General features: G+C 57.4%; 1 protein-coding gene across 2 annotated transcripts in view; it reads left to right on the top strand.

The window, feature by feature from the left end:
• The window catches only part of SH3PXD2A (SH3 and PX domains 2A), a 217733-nt gene that overhangs the window by 116747 nt on the left and 81126 nt on the right, over nt 1-19860 (top strand). The window lies entirely within an intron of this gene.

Genomic DNA, 19860 nt, shown 5'->3' with positions numbered 1-19860 from the left:
TTTCTCTCTGGAAGTAGAATACTTGGAACCTAGTGGTCAAGATAACCCATCCAATCATGTTGGCTTCTCACACACATGACCAAACTCCACCCTGAAGGCCACCCTCTCTTGCTTAAAATACATCTCTCAGCTACATACTCTAGAGCAGGTTCTCAGTGGAGAGAAAAATCTAGTTTCCACTGAGGATCTGATGAGCAGAAGTAGGCAGCTGGGGAAGAGTATTGGCGGGGCGGCGGAGGGACTGGAAGGGGATGCTAATTGATCACCTCACGTCATACCTCTGTTCCTCTGAAATCTTCAAGTACCAGAGTGGGCGACAGAGAGGCGGATGGGATGGGTACTATAGAGGGTAAGGAAAGAATAGTCCGGAGGAGTTGACTGGGACAGATAGGGAGAGGCAGGTGCCATCTGGTGAGGGGGAGGAGACAACCTGAAGACAAGGGTGCACGGCGCACAGCTCCGGGGCGAATGGTGCCCACGAAGGTTGTAAAGGACACAGCCTGCATACCATGCACTGCAGTCCTTGGAAGGGGGCCCTTCCCCATACCCATGCTGTAAGGCTAAGCCCCAAAAGACCTGGGCCTTTTGAGGGAGGAGAAAGCATTATCTGGCTCCGAGGCCCACCTGGCCTGACACAGGCCATCTCCCTTGCTGGCTGTCACAGGCATGAGAAACAAGCAAAGGTTATGAACCTTCAGAAATTCATCAGTGACTTGGTTCACAATGTGCAGTAGTTGAGAACCACCGGCATAGGATGCAGAGTCTTGAGCTCACAGTCTGTCTCCGCTGCTCACTAGTCACACAGCTCCAAGGCAGATCACTCCCTCAGTCTCTCTCTTCTCCTCTGTGCAAAGAGATAGTGATTAATCCCTGCTCTTGCTACTTCCAAGGATTGTCCGTGAATTTCAGATGACACGAGGGCTGGACAAGAGCTTGGCTCACGTCAGAATGGGATACAAATGTATGTTCTCACCAGAGGGAGAAGCATTGCTCTCACTGTACCTACTACATGCCAAGCTCGTGAGAGAGTTTGCACCAGGAGTTCTACGTCCTCATCCCCATGTCTCAGATAAGAAAAATGAGGCTCACAGCCAGAGTCGGACCTTGAACCCACAACTTGCCGGTGTCAGAGGCCCATAGTCTTTCCACTCCTCCCACCTGCCTCTGTGGTTTGGGGAGGCGTCGGGGGACCAGACTGTGGGCCCGATGCCTCTCAGTATGTCCTCTCTGCACTCCCCTGCCAGGCCTTCCTCACCTTCCCAGGGCGGGGGAAGGCTCTGAAGACCGTCCCTCAGTCTGGACCCAGCTAGGTGGCCTCTCAGAACCTCCTGCTCTCCTTCCTTCCATGGGAGAGAGATACCCTTTCCAGAAGGTTGTCCTTGGGGCCACTTGCAATCACGTGCCCATAGAAGGGGAGAGGGATCACAGTTCATGGGTGAAGTAGCAGGTGAATGACCACAAAACCAACTGACTCTGCTTTGACCTGTGCCTCTACACCCCACTCTCTGCCAGGTGGCTGAATAAATTGGTCCTATTTCACCTGTCAGCCTGCACACTTCGCGCAGGCTAGCCTTTTTCCTGTCAACCCAGGGACCTCGAGGATAGTGCAAACCAGGCCCAGGGAGACAGCTGGGCACCAGCCAGGCAGTGGGCGTGGTTTTGCAGGGCCAGGCTCTGGGGCCAGGGCCTGCCACTCAGCTCTGCGATCTCTGACTGTTGTCCAGCCTATATGCCTTTCTGTTTTTCCATTCCTCAAATGAGATAATGCAGATCTCAGAGAGCGGTCAAGAGGGCTTACAGAGGTGACGTGTCCTGAGCTAACCCGGCCAGGTGCCATTGGCACATGGGAACGCGCAACAGTTTTGTTCAAGGAAAGCTGTGGAACAGGAGGGAATGTGGCTCTGGGCATGCTCCCCTGCTACAGACCACAGCCTGGCTTTGCAGGGGGGAGTTGTAAAGCATTTGGCCTCCGAGTCACCATGGTGGTGGGGTTATCTGCCTTCTTCCTGAGGTGGCCTCCGTCACCTGGGCCGGTTCACAGTTGGTCTGGCAAGAGATTGCCTGAGGACAGGAACCTGTCCAGCACCAAACAGGCCCGAGGCTCAGGAGCAGGGTCAGCTGCGGCCAGACAGTTCTAAATGGCTTTTGCTCCTCTGTCCCCACTTGGCCTCTGGGACCTCCTGAGAGAGTCCCATGTGCTCCCGTAGGAGCCCAGCCCCACAGGTGACCCTGGGCTGTAGGCTGATGATCTGTCAGCCTGGTGCCCGCACCCCCTCCCTCTCAGAGCCGCCTGCACCTTCCCAGGCCACCATCCTGAACATAAACACAGGATCAAGTAACAGCTTATTTTGACTCTGGGGCGACTGTGGAGTGGCTTATCAAATTATCAAAGCCTGTGGATTTAATTGGAGTTTTGCAGATAACCCCCGGCCTCTTTCAAGTGTGCTGCTGCAGGAGCCTTGAGCGTTCATGGGGGCAGGGCGGGGTGGGGGGACCGGGTCCCTTTCCATGTTGCAGGGAAGGCAAGGCCTGTAATAACCCGGGTTTGGTGGAGGAGGTGCGCAGCAGGCCTGGGCCCCTGGGCTTTGATCCCAGGCTGCCCGCTGGCTTGCTCCGTGGAGAGTGGGGCGGTTGCTATCTTAGGCCCCTGGCCGGGCACAGAAAACCTCTTCTCTGTAGACACCTTTAGCGAGCCTACCAGCGAGTAGCCGTGGTGGTTTTGCCTCCTCATGCCACTGCTGCGGGAAAGTGGCTCTTGGGCCCTGTCCTCTGTCCTCTGTCCATTAACACTGGCCAACTGTTGCTGCTCTGCGTGAGCAGTGCTGAGGTCTGCTGGGGCCCTGGCCCAGGTCCCAAACCCTGCCATTATTTTAGATTTAGGCCGTGGTTGAGGGACAGAGTGGGTTGGTGTGTTGCCTCCTCCTCAGTTTTCTTCCTGTAGAGCGGTCTGGAGCATGGCCGGCCTGTTTTCTTCATATTTCTTCCTCCAACTCATCAGCACACCCTGAGGTGCTACCTTCAGAATATGTCCAGACTCCAGTGTACGGCAGAGTATATCTGCCCCCACCTCGCCCTCTTCTGGCTGCCACCCCGGGCGAGCCCTTGTCATCTGTCATCTGGATCCTGGCCTCCTGGCTGCCGTTCCTGCTTCTGCCCTTGCTCTCTATGGTCCATTTCAAAACAGCGGAAGGAATGATCATTTAAAAATGCTCATCAGACTATGTCATTCCTCTGCTCAAAACCCTCCATAAACCCTCCGCGCTTTCCATGTCACTCAGAGTCAAGGCCCTTCTGGTGGCGCCTCCTGCCACCCCCGCCTTGCCCGCTCCAGCCACACTGGAAGTCGCTGCCTCTCACACCTGCCAGACATGCCCCCTCCTCAGGGCCTTCGCACCGGCGCTTCCCTCCACCGGGATACTCGGTCCCTCCCCAGGGGAGCCCGTTGGCCCGTTCCCAACTCCCTTTAATCTTTACTTGGAACAGCTGCCCAGTGAGGCTGTCCTGGGCTTCCTATTTAAACCCCGCCAGCACTTACTGCCCCCTTCCCAGCTTCATCTCTTTCGTGCCTCGCTGGTGCCCTCTTCGCTCACTGTGGTTATCGCTGGTCCCTCCAGCAAGAGCACGGGCCCCAGGGGAGGAGGAGCTTGTGCCTGTCCTGTTCACACTGTAAACCAGCGCCCAGAGCAGGTGCTCAGGAGACACCTGCCGTGTGAATGACAGTGATGTCACTCAGGCTTCATTATAGTCTCGTGGGAGGTGGTTTGTGATGTGATTTTACAGAGCAGACCGAGGCTCAGAGCTAACGGAGCTCACCCAGCAAGTGGCAGGGCCAGGATCCAAAGCCAGACAGGCTGGCGGGTAAGGGAAGGTGGGATGGTGCTTCTTAGCTTCCCCTGTGTGGACTCTGGGCTGCTGTATAGCTGGCTTAGTGAAGGAAGAGCCCAGTCACCAAGTCCCGAAGGAGGGGGACAGGCATACCTCCGGAGCTGGAGGGAACTCAGTGCAGGATAAATCCTGGACAGTCCCTAGGTGTTACCTGCCAGTAGCCTGGATGGTGGAAGCCACGCTTCAGAAGCCACCTGCAGCGCCCCGAGGTGACCCCCAGCTGCGCACTCAGTCTACTCAGCAGTGTCGGGGACCCATGGGCTGTCTCAGCTCTCCCTGGCTTGCAGTGTTTGAGCGCCTGAGCACCCCTTGCTGGGCCGCTGGGCCGGCAGCCAGGTATCACCTGGCCTGGCTTCCACAGGCCCGAGAGCCCCCAGGAAGTGGCTTCCTCTGCTCTGATTGCCACAGGGTGTCCTAGATGGCAGACAGGGCTAAGGCAGGCCCGGACCGGCCTGGCGGGACTCACATCCTAGTCAACCAAGGACCCAGCAATTCCCTCTTCTTATTCAAGTTTAAAGCCATGTCCCATTGAAACAATGTCCCTGGGTGATGCCCATTCCTCTTGGAGAAGGGTCTGGCCTTTGGGGCAGGCCAAGTCCCAGGAAGCCCCCAGGGCCTGTAACCCACCTTTCTACCTCGCCAGGCCCCTGGCAGCCACCTTCTCATTCTTAGGTGCCTGTCACAGGAGTGCCCCCTGCCATCCCCAGCCTCTAAGCCCATGTCCTGCCGTTCCCTCCACTTGGGGCACTCTACTCTCCTGTCCCCTCTCCCCACCCCTCCTGGGACTGAATCCTGCTCAGACTCAGGCTTTTCCAGAAAGGCCCCCTAAGGCCCCAGCCTGATCACCTCAGGTGTGGCACTGACCATGCCACAGTGGTCTGTGGCGGGGGGTGCATTTCTGTATCCCCAGGGGCCTGGCGCCTGGCCGTGGTTGAGGGACCAGAGTGACGAGCACTGTTGACCCCTCCAGAGTTACATGGTCTGGATTCGGACCAGTGCTGCCCGTTGCCCCTCTCTGCCTCAGTTTTCTTACCTGTAGAGCGGGAATTAGCACACAAGCCTGAACAGACCTGGAGCATGGACAGTGCCACCCAAGGCCACCAAGGCCTGTTTTCTTCATATTTCTTCCTCCAACTCATCAGCACACCCTGAGGTGCTACCTTCAGAATATGTCCAGACTCCAGTGTACGGCAGAGTATATCTGCCCCCACCTCGCCCTCTTCTGGCTGCCACCCCGGGCGAGCCCTTGTCATCTGTCATCTGGATCCTGGCCTCCTGGCTGCCGTTCCTGCTTCTGCCCTTGCTCTCTATGGTCCATTTCAAACAGCGGAAGGAATGATCATTTAAAAATGCTCATCAGACTATGTCATTCCTCTGCTCAAAACCCTCCATAAACCCTCCGCGCTTTCCATGTCACTCAGAGTCAAGGCCCTTCTGGTGGCGCCTCCTGCCACCCCCGCCTTGCCCGCTCCAGCCACACTGGAAGTCGCTGCTTCTCACACCTGCCAGACATGCCCCCCTCCTCAGGGCCTTCGCACCGGCGCTTCCCTCCACCGGGATACTCGGTCCCTCCCCAGGGGAGCCCGTTGGCCCGTTCCCAACTCCCTTTAATCTTTACTTGGAACAGCTGCCCAGTGAGGCTGTCCTGGGCTTCCTATTTAAACCCCGCCAGCACTTACTGCCCCCTTCCCAGCTTCATCTCTTTCGTGCCTCGCTGGTGCCCTCTTCGCTCACTGTGGTTATCGCTGGTCCCTCCAGCAAGAGCACGGGCCCCAGGGGAGGAGGAGCTTGTGCCTGTCCTGTTCACACTGTAAACCAGCGCCCAGAGCAGGTGCTCAGGAGACACCTGCCGTGTGAATGACAGTGATGTCACTCAGGCTTCATTATAGTCTCGTGGGAGGTGGTTTGTGATGTGATTTTACAGAGCAGACCGAGGCTCAGAGCTAACGGAGCTCACCCAGCAAGTGGCAGGGCCAGGATCCAAAGCCAGACAGGCTGGCGGGTAAGGGAAGGTGGGATGGTGCTTCTTAGCTTCCCCTGTGTGGACTCTGGGCTGCTGTATAGCTGGCTTAGTGAAGGAAGAGCCCGGTCACCAAGTCCCGAACGAGGGGGACAGGCATACCTCCGGAGCTGGAGGGAACTCAGTGCAGGATAAATCCTGGACAGTCCCTAGGTGTTACCTGCCAGTAGCCTGGATGGTGGAAGCCACGCTTCAGAAGCCACCTGCAGCGCCCCGAGGTGACCCCCAGCTGCGCACTCAGTCTACTCAGCAGTGTCGGGGGCCCATGGGCTGTCTCAGCTCTCCCTGGCTTGCAGTGTTTGAGCGCCTGAGCACCCCTTGCTGGGCCGCTGGGCCGGCAGCCAGGTATCGCCTGGCCTGGCTTCCACAGGCCCGAGAGCCCCCGGGAAGTGGCTTCCTCTGCTCTGATTGCCACAGGGTGTCCTAGATGGCAGACAGGGCTAAGGCAGGCCCGGACCGGCCTGGCGGGACTCACATCCTAGTCAACCAAGGACCCAGCAATTCCCTCTTCTTATTCAAGTTTAAAGCCATGTCCCATTGAAACAATGTCCCTGGGTGATGCCCATTCCTCTTGGAGAAGGGTCTGGCCTTTGGGGCAGGCCAAGTCCCAGGAAGCCCCCAGGGCCTGTAACCCACCTTTCTACCTCGCCAGGCCCCTGGCAGCCACCTTCTCATTCTTAGGTGCCTGTCACAGGAGTGCCCCCTGCCATCCCCAGCCTCTAAGCCCATGTCCTGCCGTTCCCTCCACTTGGGGCACTCTACTCTCCTGTCCCCTCTCCCCACCCCTCCCGGGACTGAATCCTGCTCAGACTCAGGCTTTTCCAGAAAGGCCCCCTAAGGCCCCAGCGTGATCACCTCAGGTGTGGCACTGACCATGCCACAGTGGTCTGTGGCGGGGGGTGCATTTCTGTATCCCCAGGGGCCTGGCGCCTGGCCGTGGTTGAGGGACCAGAGTGACGAGCACTGTTGACCCCTCCAGAGTTACATGGTCTGGATTCGGACCAGTGCTGCCCGTTGCCCCTCTCTGCCTCAGTTTTCTTACCTGTAGAGCGGGAATTAGCACACAAGCCTGAACAGACCTGGAGCATGGACAGTGCCACCCAAGGCCAGCACTAGCTGTCATCATCGTGGCACCCTGGGTGGGGGGCCCAGCAGCCCTAGGTCCCCGTCATCCCCCTGCTCAGCCCTGTGCCTGCTACTCACAGCCACAGGGCGGGGGCTGCAGCCTCCTTTTGAGGCCTGACCATTGTTGGCTCTCGGCCAGCAACGGCAGAGATTTTATTTTTTAAAGAGAAGGGAAGTGGGGGAGAAAAGGAGGGAGAGAAACATCTATTGGTTGCCTCTCACACGCCCGCGGCCCAGGCATGTGCCCTGATTGGGAATCGGTTCGCCAGCCAGCACTCAACACACTGAGCAACACCAGCCAGGGCGGACGCACGTGCATTTGGCCCCCTGTGTCGTAGGGGGGAAATGGAGGCCAGGGCTGGCTGGTCCCTCCCATCACGCGGTGAGCATCCTGCTTGTCAACCTGCTGCCTGTGTACAGGCACAGCTGCAAGCTAGCACCCAGTGGGCCCACGGAACGGGCCCAGACCTCCTGCTCCCTGCCGCCCCTCTCGGCTCCAGGCCTGGGTCTGCCTCCTCAGCTCACTTCTCCCGCTGCAGCCAGCCAGGATCCTGGTTAAATTTTCGAAATTGCCCGGGTGGAGCAGAACCTGGCTAAACAGGTTTTTGTTCTTCAGGGCCACAGAGCCACCTTCTTGTGGCCTAGAACAATGGTCCAATGTTCAGAGGGACCTGGAATGAGAGGCAGTGGGCCCACAGCCAGATCAGAGCTGTTCCTGCCCCCATCTGCCCAGAGAGCTGCCTTCCATCGGCCACAGGGGTCCACTCCGAACACCCCTGCCACCGGCCACGTCTGTGGGACACCTGTGTGGACCGACAAGAAGAGGGTGGCGGCTGTGGTGCCTGACTAGGGTAGAGCCCCTGGTTTGGGTCTGGGCCAGGGGCTTCTTGAGGTGGCCCGGGAGCGAACGTGGAGGGCGCTGAATGAGGCCTGCAGGACGCAGCGCCAGGGCAGACGGCAGTCGGCAGGCAGCTGCCCTGGGTCTGGTGTGAGCACAGGGTCAGACCCAAGAAAAGGCATTTCTCTGCGAGGCCCCCCAGCTTGCCTCCCCATTTTTTATTTTGGAAAGGGGTGGAGGCTGTGGCTGCCCTCCCCTACAGAAAGCAGAGTCCAGGAGGACAGAGGGGACTTGGCCAGCCCTGCCTTGGATGCAGCAGGAAGATGGAGGGGGTGTGGCAGTACAGCCAGGGTGGCCCTGAGAATTTTGGGGGGCTCCTTTGGGACCCCGCGTCCTCGATCTGGTCATATTCCAGGTCAGGTCTGCTCGGGAGTCTGATTCCAGATCTCAGGACTCAGGTCCCCTGCTGACAGTAGGTGACCTCGGGTTGGTGGCAGAGCCTTCCCTTCTCTGTAAGTGCCACCCACCTGCCCCGGCACTGTGGAGAGAGAAATGAGATGAGGTGTGGGGCACACGATAGGTGCAGAACCAGGTGACCTCTTCTGCTTTTCCTTCCTCTTCCCTGGGAGGCACATGGAAGGTCCTGGGGAAAGTGCTGGGGAGAGCTTCTGCTGTGGCCTCCCTCCACCGAGCACCTATACTATGTGCCAGGGACTGCGTGGGCTGATGAACGCAAGCCTCTAGGCTACCACTAGGTCGAAATTTTGAATTGAGTTTAACTAACTTCAGATACAACAGTGGGAACATCCAGCTCTGCTGGTGGCCTGAATCACTTTGCCTCTTCAAGCCTCAGTCCCCCCGCCCCCCGCCCCGCGAAGGGGCCGACAGTACCAAGTGACTGCCCGATGTAGCAGGATAGCCGTGAGTTCCGGGGCAGTAATGCATACCCGTGCCTCACAGCGCCTGGCCCTCACCGGTACTGGGTACACTTTCTGTTCATCCCCTTTCCTCTATCAGCCCAAGCCTGGGTGCAGAAGGGCCACTCAGAAAAGACAGGATGAATGGAATTGGGTCCCACTGAAGATGGGAGCTGGGCTGAACATCCCTGAGCCCCTCTCGGCTCTGAGAGTTCTCACCAGGGCTGGTGTGGACTGCGGGGTGAGGCCGGTGCTCCACCACCGGGCACCCCACTGGCTATGGGGAACTGCAGGCATTCACTTTCCCACCCCCACCCCATGCTTTGCTGCGTCCTGTCCACGGAGTCTTCCGAGCTGGCACGGAATCTTCAGCTCCCCCAAGCAGCGGAGGAAGGGAGGTGGTGGGACAGGGAACGGCATCCCTGTGTGGGAGTATGGGGGTGGCCTGGGACCCCCGTGATTTCCTCAGGCTCGTGCTTCTGTTTCTGTCTCCTCAGCCCTGGGGAGGTGGTCCCGTTAGGCAGGGGCCCGGGGCTGCCGTGCCCACACCCTTGCTCTCCAGGCCACGGCGCCCTTCGGAGGCACCAGCAGGAGGGTGAGCCCCCTCAGAGCACCTGAAGCCGGCTTTGCTGTTGTGTCACATGCAAGAGGAGCCTTAGTTCTCCAATCCTGTAATCGCCACCCCTCCGTGGTTACCAGGCCTCTGGTTTGCCACCCCTCCATGCATGGCCCATGGCAGAGCTAAATCTCAAACCCAAGGCTTTGGCCTCCTGGAACAGGGCTGCCTCTGTGGGCTTCTAGGCAGGAGGCATTCAGCCGTTTTTGATCATCTTCTTGGTCGTCTTGATCATCTTGATAGTCTTCCAGGTGTGAGGCACGGGGCTCATGCGAGGGACATACGTGGCTCAGCCCTGCCTGTGGGGAGCCGTGGTCTGGGGGGGTAGACAGACAGATGGCACAGGCAGGGCCTGGCTGGCACCCTGATTCCTCCCCCACCTCCTGTGTGACCTGCAAAGTATCTAAATTGCCAGGGCCTCATTTTCTTCACCTGTAACAGGGAGATTGTAGCAGCTGCCAAGCCAATGGAGACCCACAGCAACAAGCAGCCTGGTCAGGGGCTCAGGGAGGCTTCCCTCGGTAGGCGGCCCTCCCTGAGAGTGAGCTGAGAGCCAGCCCCCGAAGAGGTTAGAGAGAATCCCTAAGATTACAAGAAATTGTCTCCCTGGAGAGGGAGGGTATTGGCTTTGGCTGGGCCAAAAGGAAGGGGCCTGGGGCACCCGTTGTCTTTTGAACAGTCATAAACTCTCTGCCTCAGCATCAGGTGAGGGGAAAGAATGTGGGGTCTCTGGGGTCCCTCCTGGCTCTGGAATTCTGTGATGCTATCAGAACCCGCTGGCTATGGCAGTAGTCTGAGCATGTAACAGCCAGGATCTGGGGTGGGGGGCTGATGGCTGTAGGAATGGAGGGCATTTGTAGCAACAGCAGGATGTGGGAGAAGACAGGCATTCTAAAGATGGTGTCACCCTTTTGCCTTCACAGGCCCCATGAGTTGGAGTTCAGGCACCACTCATGGGATTTGTGTGTTTCTGGCTCCACCTTGTGGCATGATTGTATATTGCAGCCCAGGTGTTTAGTGGGAAGCAATTTCCATGTTTTAGCTCACTGAATTTTTTCCTTCTGTCCCTAAGGTAGGTACAGTTATTTTCCCCAATTTACAGATATCACAAGACCTGCAAAGGTGACTAAGTGGCAGAGATAGCTAGAACCCAGGCAGTCCGGTCTGTGTGAGAGCCTGGCTATTACCTGCCCCGCCCCTCGGGAGAGCTTGCGGGCATGTAGCACACTGCCTGACACGTACTCATACTAAATGGGACCTGTTGACACTGTTGCTGTTGTTGAGGGGCCAGTATGTGCTGGAGGAAAAGCTGGAGGCTTGACAACAGACCCACACAACACTCACCTGGCATCTGCGGGGCTTTGCAGCAGCCTGGAGCTGAAGAGGGAGCTGGGCTGTGGGCAGGTCTGACTTAATTAGGCAGCGTCAGGCTCCTGATTAGAGAAGGCTGCACTGGCCAAGCCAGAGAATTACAGGTGAATGCGTAGCCGGGAGTGCCCCGATCCTCACCCCAAGTGGGGGAGGCACCTGTGAGCCTGTCTCACCTGGCCAGAAACGTGGAGACCTGCCACGCTGCAGGCAGCTGCCCCGGGAGCCCGAGGACAGAGGACCTGGGTTACCCTGACCTGACGCACAGCCTGCATGTGGGGAAGCCCCCGCTGTGTGCTGGGCCCTGTGCTGGGCCCCGTGGGCTGCAGGAAGATCTCGGGGGGGCCAGAGACAGGGAAAGGCTGGTGTCTCGGCTTGGAATTCTCCAGAAGCTGATCTGGGGATGAAGATTTGAGACCTAGCCGTTTATTTGGGAGGGGTACCAGTGAGGGAGTAAAGGAAGGCGGGGGAGGAAGGGCAGCCGAAAGCGGGGCGTTATCAACCAGCTTCTGGGGCTTCACCCCGCAGGGAAGGTAGGAGCCAGTGAGGAACTCCAGGCTGTAAGGCTGGCCCTCCCGAGGATGGTGCTGGGCACTTGGGCACCCGCTGCTTGCTCTTCCCCAGCTCACCCTTACCCTCCTGCAGTGCACCTCCAGAGGGGCTTTCCAAAAAGCGTGTGCAAGCTAACACTGCCCGGCACTCGCTGTGCTTAGGGTGACTTTCAAGTTCATCCAGGTGACCTGCGCCTCCCACCACACCCTCCACCCAGCCCAGCCCAGCCCAGCCCTTCCAGCTGCCCCTGGGGCTCTCCTTTAATCCTGTCTTCAGAGACCTCCCTTTCTTTCTTTGTTCCTGCAGCCTTTTCATTTTCTTCACAGCTCTTAACCCAGTTTATCAATTTGCTTTTGCTCGTTACTCCCCCCCCCCCCCCCCAGCCTTGGACACACCCCAGGGGATGAGTCTGTTTTACTCAACCCTGAGACTCCAGGGCCTGGCACAGAACAGGTGCTCAGTAAATGCTGGTGACAGGCAGAGAGTCAGCAGTGTGTCAGGGCAGGGCCCCGGCAGCTGCAGGCAAGGTCCCACCCCCGCCTGGGGCTCTGGGGCTGAGGCCCCTCGTCACTAAGCCCTGAGCTTCTGTGAGAGTGCGGAGACGGAGTGTGCAGGCTGATGTCGGCCCTGGCTGAAGCTCTCAGAAAGGCCTGCTTCAGGGGCCAGTCCCCTGTGGCCTCTTCCCAGGAGGGTGGGGCTGACCAGTGCACCAGGGACAGGCGGTTAAACAGGCCCAAGGAGATGCTCAGATCGGGAGTGCAGGGGAGCCTTGCAGAGGGAGGGAGACCCGGGGGCGCTGGGGCTGTGCAGGGGAGACTGGGGAGGGGGCAAATCCCCACCTGGACTTGGACTCTGAGGGACAAGACAGAACGGGAGGGAGGAGGCGCGGCGGACGGGGGCCTGTGAGTGCAGGCTTGGAGGCTTGGAGGTGGCGGGCAGGGGGCACAGGGTGGTCTCAGAGGTCTGCAGGGCTGGAAGGCCAAGCGAGAGAAAGGAAAGATCATGAAGGCTCTAACCATGGACTTAGGAGTCAGCCAGCACCAGGTTCAAATCTCAGCTCTACCACTGTCTAGTGACTTAGCTCTTTATGTCTCACTTTCCTCATCTGAAAATGGGTGTAATGATAGTACCGTGTCCTTGGGGTGGTCACGAGGATTGAGGCGACATATGTGAAGTACATAATCAGCACTTTCTGCACGCATACGTGCCCCTGTTCTCAGACTTGGGCCCACAGGGGAGACAAAGAAGGCAGTGAGAATTGGCAGTCCAGATGGGGGAGGACAGAGACACACGCGAGGCCATCGCACAGGATGTCAGCCAGTGCACGCAGGATCCCTCGATGCTGCCGCGGTTTCCGGACAGCCCTGGGTGATGTCACAGAGGAGGGAGCACAGCGACCAAGGCCGTCCTCAAAAATGGACAGGAAGTGCCCCACATCATCAGAGTTGCTCACACCCTTTCATGTTGTACACAAACTGACGTCCATTCTTGTTGACCCATCTGTAATCATCAGGGAAGACCGGGGGCAAGTGGCACTTGGCCGAGCTTTCCTGGGGGGGCGGGGCGCAGGGGCAGAGACCCGGGGTCTGCCCAGAGGACAGCTCAGCACAGTCCCACTGCTCTGGCCAGCCCCCCCAGGATGCATTCACGCGTTGATTCAGCAAATACCAGCCCCGTCTGAGGCCTGGGGAGATGCCACAGGTCCTGCCTCATGGGACCTAGGGTGGAGGGGAAGAAACAGCAAAGTCCTGATAGCAATGATAAAAGCTACCAAGGGAGGGGACAGGGTGGTGCCCTAGGCTGGGTTTGGGGGCGCTGGGGCCGGGTAGGGGAGAAAGTCAAAGGGGCACAGAGCCTAGGACGGCATCAGCCCAGCATCACTGCCCCCAGTGATGCCGAGGACAAAAATTCTGCTCAGAGAAACAGCCTTTCCGGAGACGGGAAAGCCTCCCAGGGGGAGCCCAGCAGTCCTGGGCGGCAGACCCAGCGGCATGTCCCTTCAGGGCAGAGCCTCCAAGGAGCAGCCCAGGAAACAAGTTGGCTCTGGACCGGGACAGGCGGGGGACACATTAGAATCAGACAGCACGGTGCCTGTCTGACTGTGTGGTCACGGATACTGCCGCGTGTCACAGCTGGTTTTCTCTTCCTGGAAGCTGGACTCACCCATACCAGTGCTTACGCTGTGGCCTCCTTCAGAAAATGTCTAGAACTGAGTGGTGCTGTTTTGATATTTGTAGCCCTGAGTCTCTGCCTTCCTTTTACCTTTCCCTCCCCCCTCCTCACCCTGATTTCCCTTGTAGGTCTGGATTTCACAGGTGTCCTTATCAGCCACATGGTGGTAGATGATTTGAGTGCTAGACTGAGGCAGCTTGGGCTCAGATTCTGTCCCTATCGCTCACAGGCTGTGTCACTTTGGGCAAGTTACATGCCCTCTCTGATCCTCCATTTCTGTCCTGTAAAACGGGGAAAATAAGAGAACCAGCCACATTGGAGTGTTGTGAGGATAAAATGAACTGATGTGTCATGGGTAGTTTGGTACCTTTATGATGTAACTGCTTGAAAAATGCTCCACTCTTGTCAGCGATAGTATTAGTAATAATAATGACAACAGTAGTAGCAATAATAGCAGTATGGCACCCTTTGGGAAAGAAGGGATTACTCAGCGGGGAGGGGCTTCTAGTGGTGGCTCCCACCAAGGCCTGGCCCACTGTCTCCCTCCCTCCCCATTTCCCACCATGCTCTGGGGTTCAAGCTGAGAGCACACGGTCCCCTTTATGGAGCCTCACTGTGCACCAGGTACCTAATCTGCTCTGTAAACCTGTTTTATCCATCATCCCAGTTAGATGGGTCCTGCTGGTCTCTTCCTTTTACAGAGTGGAAAGGAAGACAGAGAGACCCTAAGCCATCTGTCTGGCAGAGCGAGGCTATGAACCCAGGCAGCTTCACACACATATTCCCCCATGAGCCAAACAAACCTCCTGCTGGTGCCCAGTTCAGACCGCTGGTCAAGGCCACACTGTCCAATGCACTAGCCAATGCACTACAGTTACTTAAATTGAAATTTTAATTAAAATGAAAGAAGATTAAAAATTCAGTGCTTGAGTCACACTAGCCCCATCCCAAGTGCCCAACAGCCACAGTGGCTGGTGGCCACCGTACTTGGCAGTGCAGCTAGAGGTCATTTCCATGGATGATTGCAGAGAATTCTATTGGGCAACTCCAGGTAGGGCACCACTAGGCACTGGGGGCAGAACTGGAACACTCTGTGCCATTGGATGTCAAAATCAGAGTGGGCTTTTGGGAGGAGGCGCCCCTCCCTTGGAAGGCTGTACAACACTAGAAAGGGCAGGAAGGTGCACATAGTGGCTGTAAGCACAAACGACCCTGAGTATGTGGCCTGGTTTCCCCGTTGCTAGCCGTGCAGCACCAGGCAAGTTACTTAACCAATCTGAGCTGCTTCTGTAAAATGGTCCTAAAGCAGCGTCCTCCGAGCAATCAGGGGTCACGGGGCCTGGCATGCCTGGTGCTTGTGCATTTGCGATGTGCGGCTCAGGATGGTATGGGAGGTGCAGGGGTCTCTCACTGCAAGGGGCGGCCACATGAGCTCTAGGAGCCCAGGCAGTGCAGGGGGCTGGGTGCCGGGAGAAGCTTGGGGTCCTGCTCTGAGCACCCTTTCCCACGGAGGCCAAGGCAGGAACAAGCAGAGCTGGGCCTTGGACGGGCTCCTGCGCCTGCTCAGGAAGCAGAGAGCTCTTGGCCCAGGCTCCCAGCTTCCCTGCCCCCATTCGAAATTAGGCCAGGGCAGGGGAGTGAGGGGCCCACAGCCAACGGGCAACCTGGAGGTCTCAACAGGGGGGCCCTCGTGTCTGTCTGGTCTGTTTGTCTGTCTTTCACACACACACATACACACACTCTGTGTCTCTCTCTCTCTCTCATACACACACACACATACACAGGGTTTCACATATATTCCTGCCCTTGCACCTTTGCTCACATCCCTTCCACTCTGAAATGCCTTCCTGCCTCTGCTGTTTCTAAATGCTCACCTCTCACGGGTAGCTGCAGTGCCCCCTCCCCCGGGCAGCCCTCCCAGAACACTCTGACCTCCCTTTCCTGGCAATTCCTATACAACATGCCCTCTTGACCAGACTGAGGGGCACCTAATCCAAAAGTGATTTCCATGGTTTCTTTTCCTGGTGTTTATCTTTTCTCTCCAGCCACTGTGTGCTCTGTGAGGGCAGAACTGGGTTATCCAGCACTCTCCTGCTCACACTCAAGGCTGGGTCTACAGGCGCCCCCCTGCTCATACATTGATGGACGGAAGTGTGGATAGATGGACAAGTGGACTTGGAGAGAGACAGGGAAAGCCTCCAAACATAGAAGGCCCTCCTTGGCCTTCTCTCCGGGACTCCATAGTTGAACCCTATCACCACATTTTGTCGCTGCTCCGTCTGTGGTTTTCCAGGCCTGGCATGCAGCCCCCAGAAACCCAGGGAGCCCTGCGGCCAGGAGCGGTAGCCTGGTAGAGGGGAGAGCAGGAGTTCCGACCGCCTTGCGGGGCCTCGCAGCGCTGCGCGGCCAGTGGGCCAAGCGGCCTCCTTTCCCACCTAGGAAATGAGCTTCGCGTCCCTCTGCCACTCTTCTCCCATGGGCACGTACGGTCACCACTGGGGTGGGGATCCTTGGAGTGCACCCAGCGGGGGACCCAGGCCCGCGTGTTTTCATGGTGCTGCGCCGGCGCCCTGGAGGACAGAGCCAGGGTCTTACAAAGTCCAAACCCATGAGGCGGCCAGTCAGCACTGCCTGTATTGTGGCCACTGTCCACACTCCAAACCGGGCCCCTCCCCTGAACCCAGGCCGGGGCCAGGGGCCTCCATCAAGTGCCAGGTGTCGTTCTAAGAGCTTTGCATGTTATCCCTGGGGAATCCCCCCACAAGAAAGGCAAAAACTGTTTTCATCCCCTTTGACAACTGAGGGTCCGGAGAGGTCAGGTAACTTGCCTGGGGCATGAAGTGGTAAGTGGCTGAAGCACGCTGGACTCCACCCACGCTCTTAGCCTTCAGCACCGAGGCCTGGACACAGCGGAGCTGTCCCCGGGCTAGAGACCCGCTCAGGGCCTTTGCCCTGAGTGGTGAGGCAAGTTAGAGGCGATGGACAGACAGACAGTGCTTTGTCCTGTTGCCAGGGATGGGGCAATGGCGGAGACCCTGTGGGACAATCGGGAGATAAGCACAATGCCTGGGGTCTGCGACAGCCATAGCATCAGCCTCTGGACCCTGCCTGGGGGTACACGAGACCCCTTCCGTCCCCAGCATTTCAGCTTTTTCACCCGGGGCAGGAATTCCGGCCTCTCTGGACTGTCCGCATGGTCACAATGGGGCCTATTCTCAGAACCCTGGAAAACACAGCCCCTGAGGAGAAAGGACGGATTCTTGTCGGACACAAGGGCCCTCAGTGCCACAGTGTAGATCAGGGCGCAAATGGGGGCAAAGAACAGCGTTCATGCCCCCCACCCCCATCTTCCCTAGAGGTTGCTGCCCCTCGAGATTATTCTATGCAAAGGCTCTCAAAAGTCAGAACAAAAACCTAGCTAGGGGCTATGCAGGGTGGAAAAATGCCCCAACATTCTCCAGACCTCAGCTGCCCGGGAGCCCCTGGGCCCAGGCCCCGCTCGCCCGGCTGCTGGACCACACACTGTCCCACTGTGCTGGCTTCACAGAACTTAGATGCCCGGGAGGCTTCGCAGTGCAGCCTCCTGCTGGGAGGGAAGAACTGAGGCTGCGGGAATTTGTGAGTGTTTTTGAAATATTTTTGCCACAGTAAGAAATTTCACATCATAACCCAACAGAGACAGACAGACAGATAGACAAGTAGGTAGGTAGATACCTGAAACAGAAGTTTTGCAAAAAACAATTATTTGACCTTACTCTGGGTGAGTTGATCATTTGGCCTATTCTTTCTTTAAATGCTTGTCAGGATACACTGCGATGATTTCAGAACTCACTGATGGGTGACAGCCTGTCGTCTGCAGCGGGTTGCGCAGATCCACCAACCACTGAGGGGCAGAGCCAGAGCCAGAGCCAGGCCCCGGGGCTGGTGACCTCATCCCCAGACTTGTCACAACCCCTCTCCCGCCCTGCCCCCGAGCTGTGTAGCTGCCTCTTAACAAATAGCTTCCTTCACTGCACCCAGACGTTACTCCCGATTCTGAAACTTCTGGATTTCACAGCCGGACACCGAAGACCCTCCCTCCCTGACCCCATCCTGCCCCTTCCCTGGCTGCCCACCCTCAGGGCGGGGCTGCTTGTTCCTGCTGCAAGAGCCTTCCTCTCTTTACCCTCTCCATGGACCCCCACCCCATCCTTCAAGGCTTAAGAAAAGACCCCCTCCTCCCGGGAGCTGCCTTGGAGGTCCTGTCTTTTCTCCGCATGTGGAGTGCAACCACTCCAGTGCCTCTTGGAATGTCTCAGAATGTACCATTTCTCATCGTGCTGGGCAGCTTTGTTTCTTCCTCTTCACCCCACACTTGCAGGCCAGAAGCATGTCCTCTCTTTCCCCTGTGCCTGCATAGACCTGCAGGAGCTGAAAAAGCGCTTCTTGGTTGATAACAGCAGTCAGAGCCACCATTGCCTACCTCAGGGCTCCATGTCAGTCCCCGGCCAGGGTGGCATAACAACTCCCCCAGCCCCCACATTCTAGGTGCCTCTCATGTCCCCAAGACCACTTGGCTGTCAAGGTCACCCAGAGCCACCTGGCAAACCAGCCAGCCTCTCAAGCAGGTCGCAGCGGCAGCAGGCCCTGCAGACAGGCGTCCTGGGCCCGGCAGCCAATGTCAGCCAGCAGACAGAAGGGTGAGAACAGCGGCCTGGGAGCTTGTCCTCTTCTGCCAGGACACTCGCTGATGGGAGCGGGAATGGGAGGGGGCGGCAGGCAGCGGAGGCCAAGGCCCGGAGCGCTCAGAATTCCACCGGGCAGGGCTCAGTGTCCTTCCCCAGAGCTGGCCCAGTCAGACGGGGCTTCCTTTCCTGCTTTCTCTCTTGCCTCAGTGGCTCTTTCTGGCTTTGCCTCTCACTCCGTGGACTCCGACCGGCAGGATGGTGGCCTCCTTTCCGCGGCTCGTGGGTCCTCATCTTGCAGCCCCATCCCTGGGAGCCTCAGTTCAGGGAGCGCTCTGGGTCAAGACTGTCTGTGTAGCTTCATGAGCCCGGGCAAGCCACTTACACCTCAAGGCCTCAGTCTCCTCATCCGTAAAATGGATTACCACCACCCCTGCCTGCTGCAGAGCACTGAGGTCAGGTGCCTGCCGGGAAATTTCAAGGGAGGGTGCCAAGTGGGAGGCATGCACAAAAACAGATGGCTAACGCACACGAATTGTTAAATGCCTTTCCTGCTCCCTCCTTCCAGCCTCTCCGTCTTTGCTTCCTCCAACACCAGCCCATTCTGTAGGCTGTCCAGGGCAGGGACACAGCCTGTCTCACCAAGAGAAATGAAAGCGGGGGACAAGAAGAAGAAAAGGAAAGCTGACTCTCTGGGTGCCATTAGTATGAAAATGCAGCGCCCTTTGCATCTCTTGGTTTAGGTCTGTGAGAGTTGGCTGTTCCTTGGGAGGTTAAAGGCATCCCAGTCGATGAGTCCAGAGCAGCCAATTCCTGCGGGTCAGTGGCACCTTGAAAATAGGATCATTGCCAGAGGAGCTCGGATCAAGCATGCAATGTGTAGAAACAGGCGTTTCCTGAGTGGGCTGGCTTGGACAGAAACCCAGGTCGTTTTGGTGTCTGTGAAAGCCCAAAATGCTGAAAATGAGGCTGGAATTGTTCCTGTTGGGCACTGTGCTGCCAGTATCATGGCGAGGTCCTTTAGAAGAAGCCACTTTCTTTTGTTTTGGGGGCTTTGCAGGCCTTTGCCATTTGGGTGGCAACTAAGGTGGGGTCAGGTCCAGCTGTGAGAGAATAATAGCAAAGACAAGTTATACAGCATTTTCTGTGCTGGACAGTATGTGAGCGCTTTTGTGTACACTGTACGTTTCTTCCTCTCCAAATCCTAAGGTGTTGGTGTGGCTATTATCCTCATTCTACAGGTAGAGATATAGAGGTTCAAGAGGTGAGGTAGCTCAAGATGACCACCCAGGTAGCAAATAGCAGAGAACTGACCTGGAGTCTATCTGCTCCCAGAACCTGCCCTATGAACTTCATTCAGAGCCTCATCCAGTGAAACATGAGCTGTTTGTATCATGTGGGATAGAGGGAGGCCTCAGGCATTCCCTGTTTAAATGGGGGAGGGGTGGTGCTGGGTAGGAGAAAGTCTTCCCATCTTTTCCCACCAGGCCAGACCTGTGGACCACGGGGTGACCAGCTGTCCCAGTTTATCTGTGACTTTTCCAGTTTGAGCCCTGAAAGTCCCATGTCCTGGTTTGCATGGGTTGGTTGATCACTGAACCTGTGGCCTTTGTCACCTCTGGACCAGTTGCAGAGAAAGCCAAGTAGCCTGGTATGAGGACACAGTGAGGACACAGGCTGGGAGACCTTTTCAATTACATTAG

Source organism: Pteronotus mesoamericanus, unplaced genomic scaffold (genome assembly GCF_021234165.1).
Source record: "Pteronotus mesoamericanus isolate MK-2021 breed Mesoamerican mustached bat unplaced genomic scaffold, CSHL_Meso_final contig_657, whole genome shotgun sequence".
Taxonomy (NCBI): domain Eukaryota; kingdom Metazoa; phylum Chordata; class Mammalia; order Chiroptera; family Mormoopidae; genus Pteronotus; species Pteronotus mesoamericanus.
Note: the sequence above shows the minus strand (reverse complement) of the source record. Positions and strands in the feature narration are given on the sequence as shown.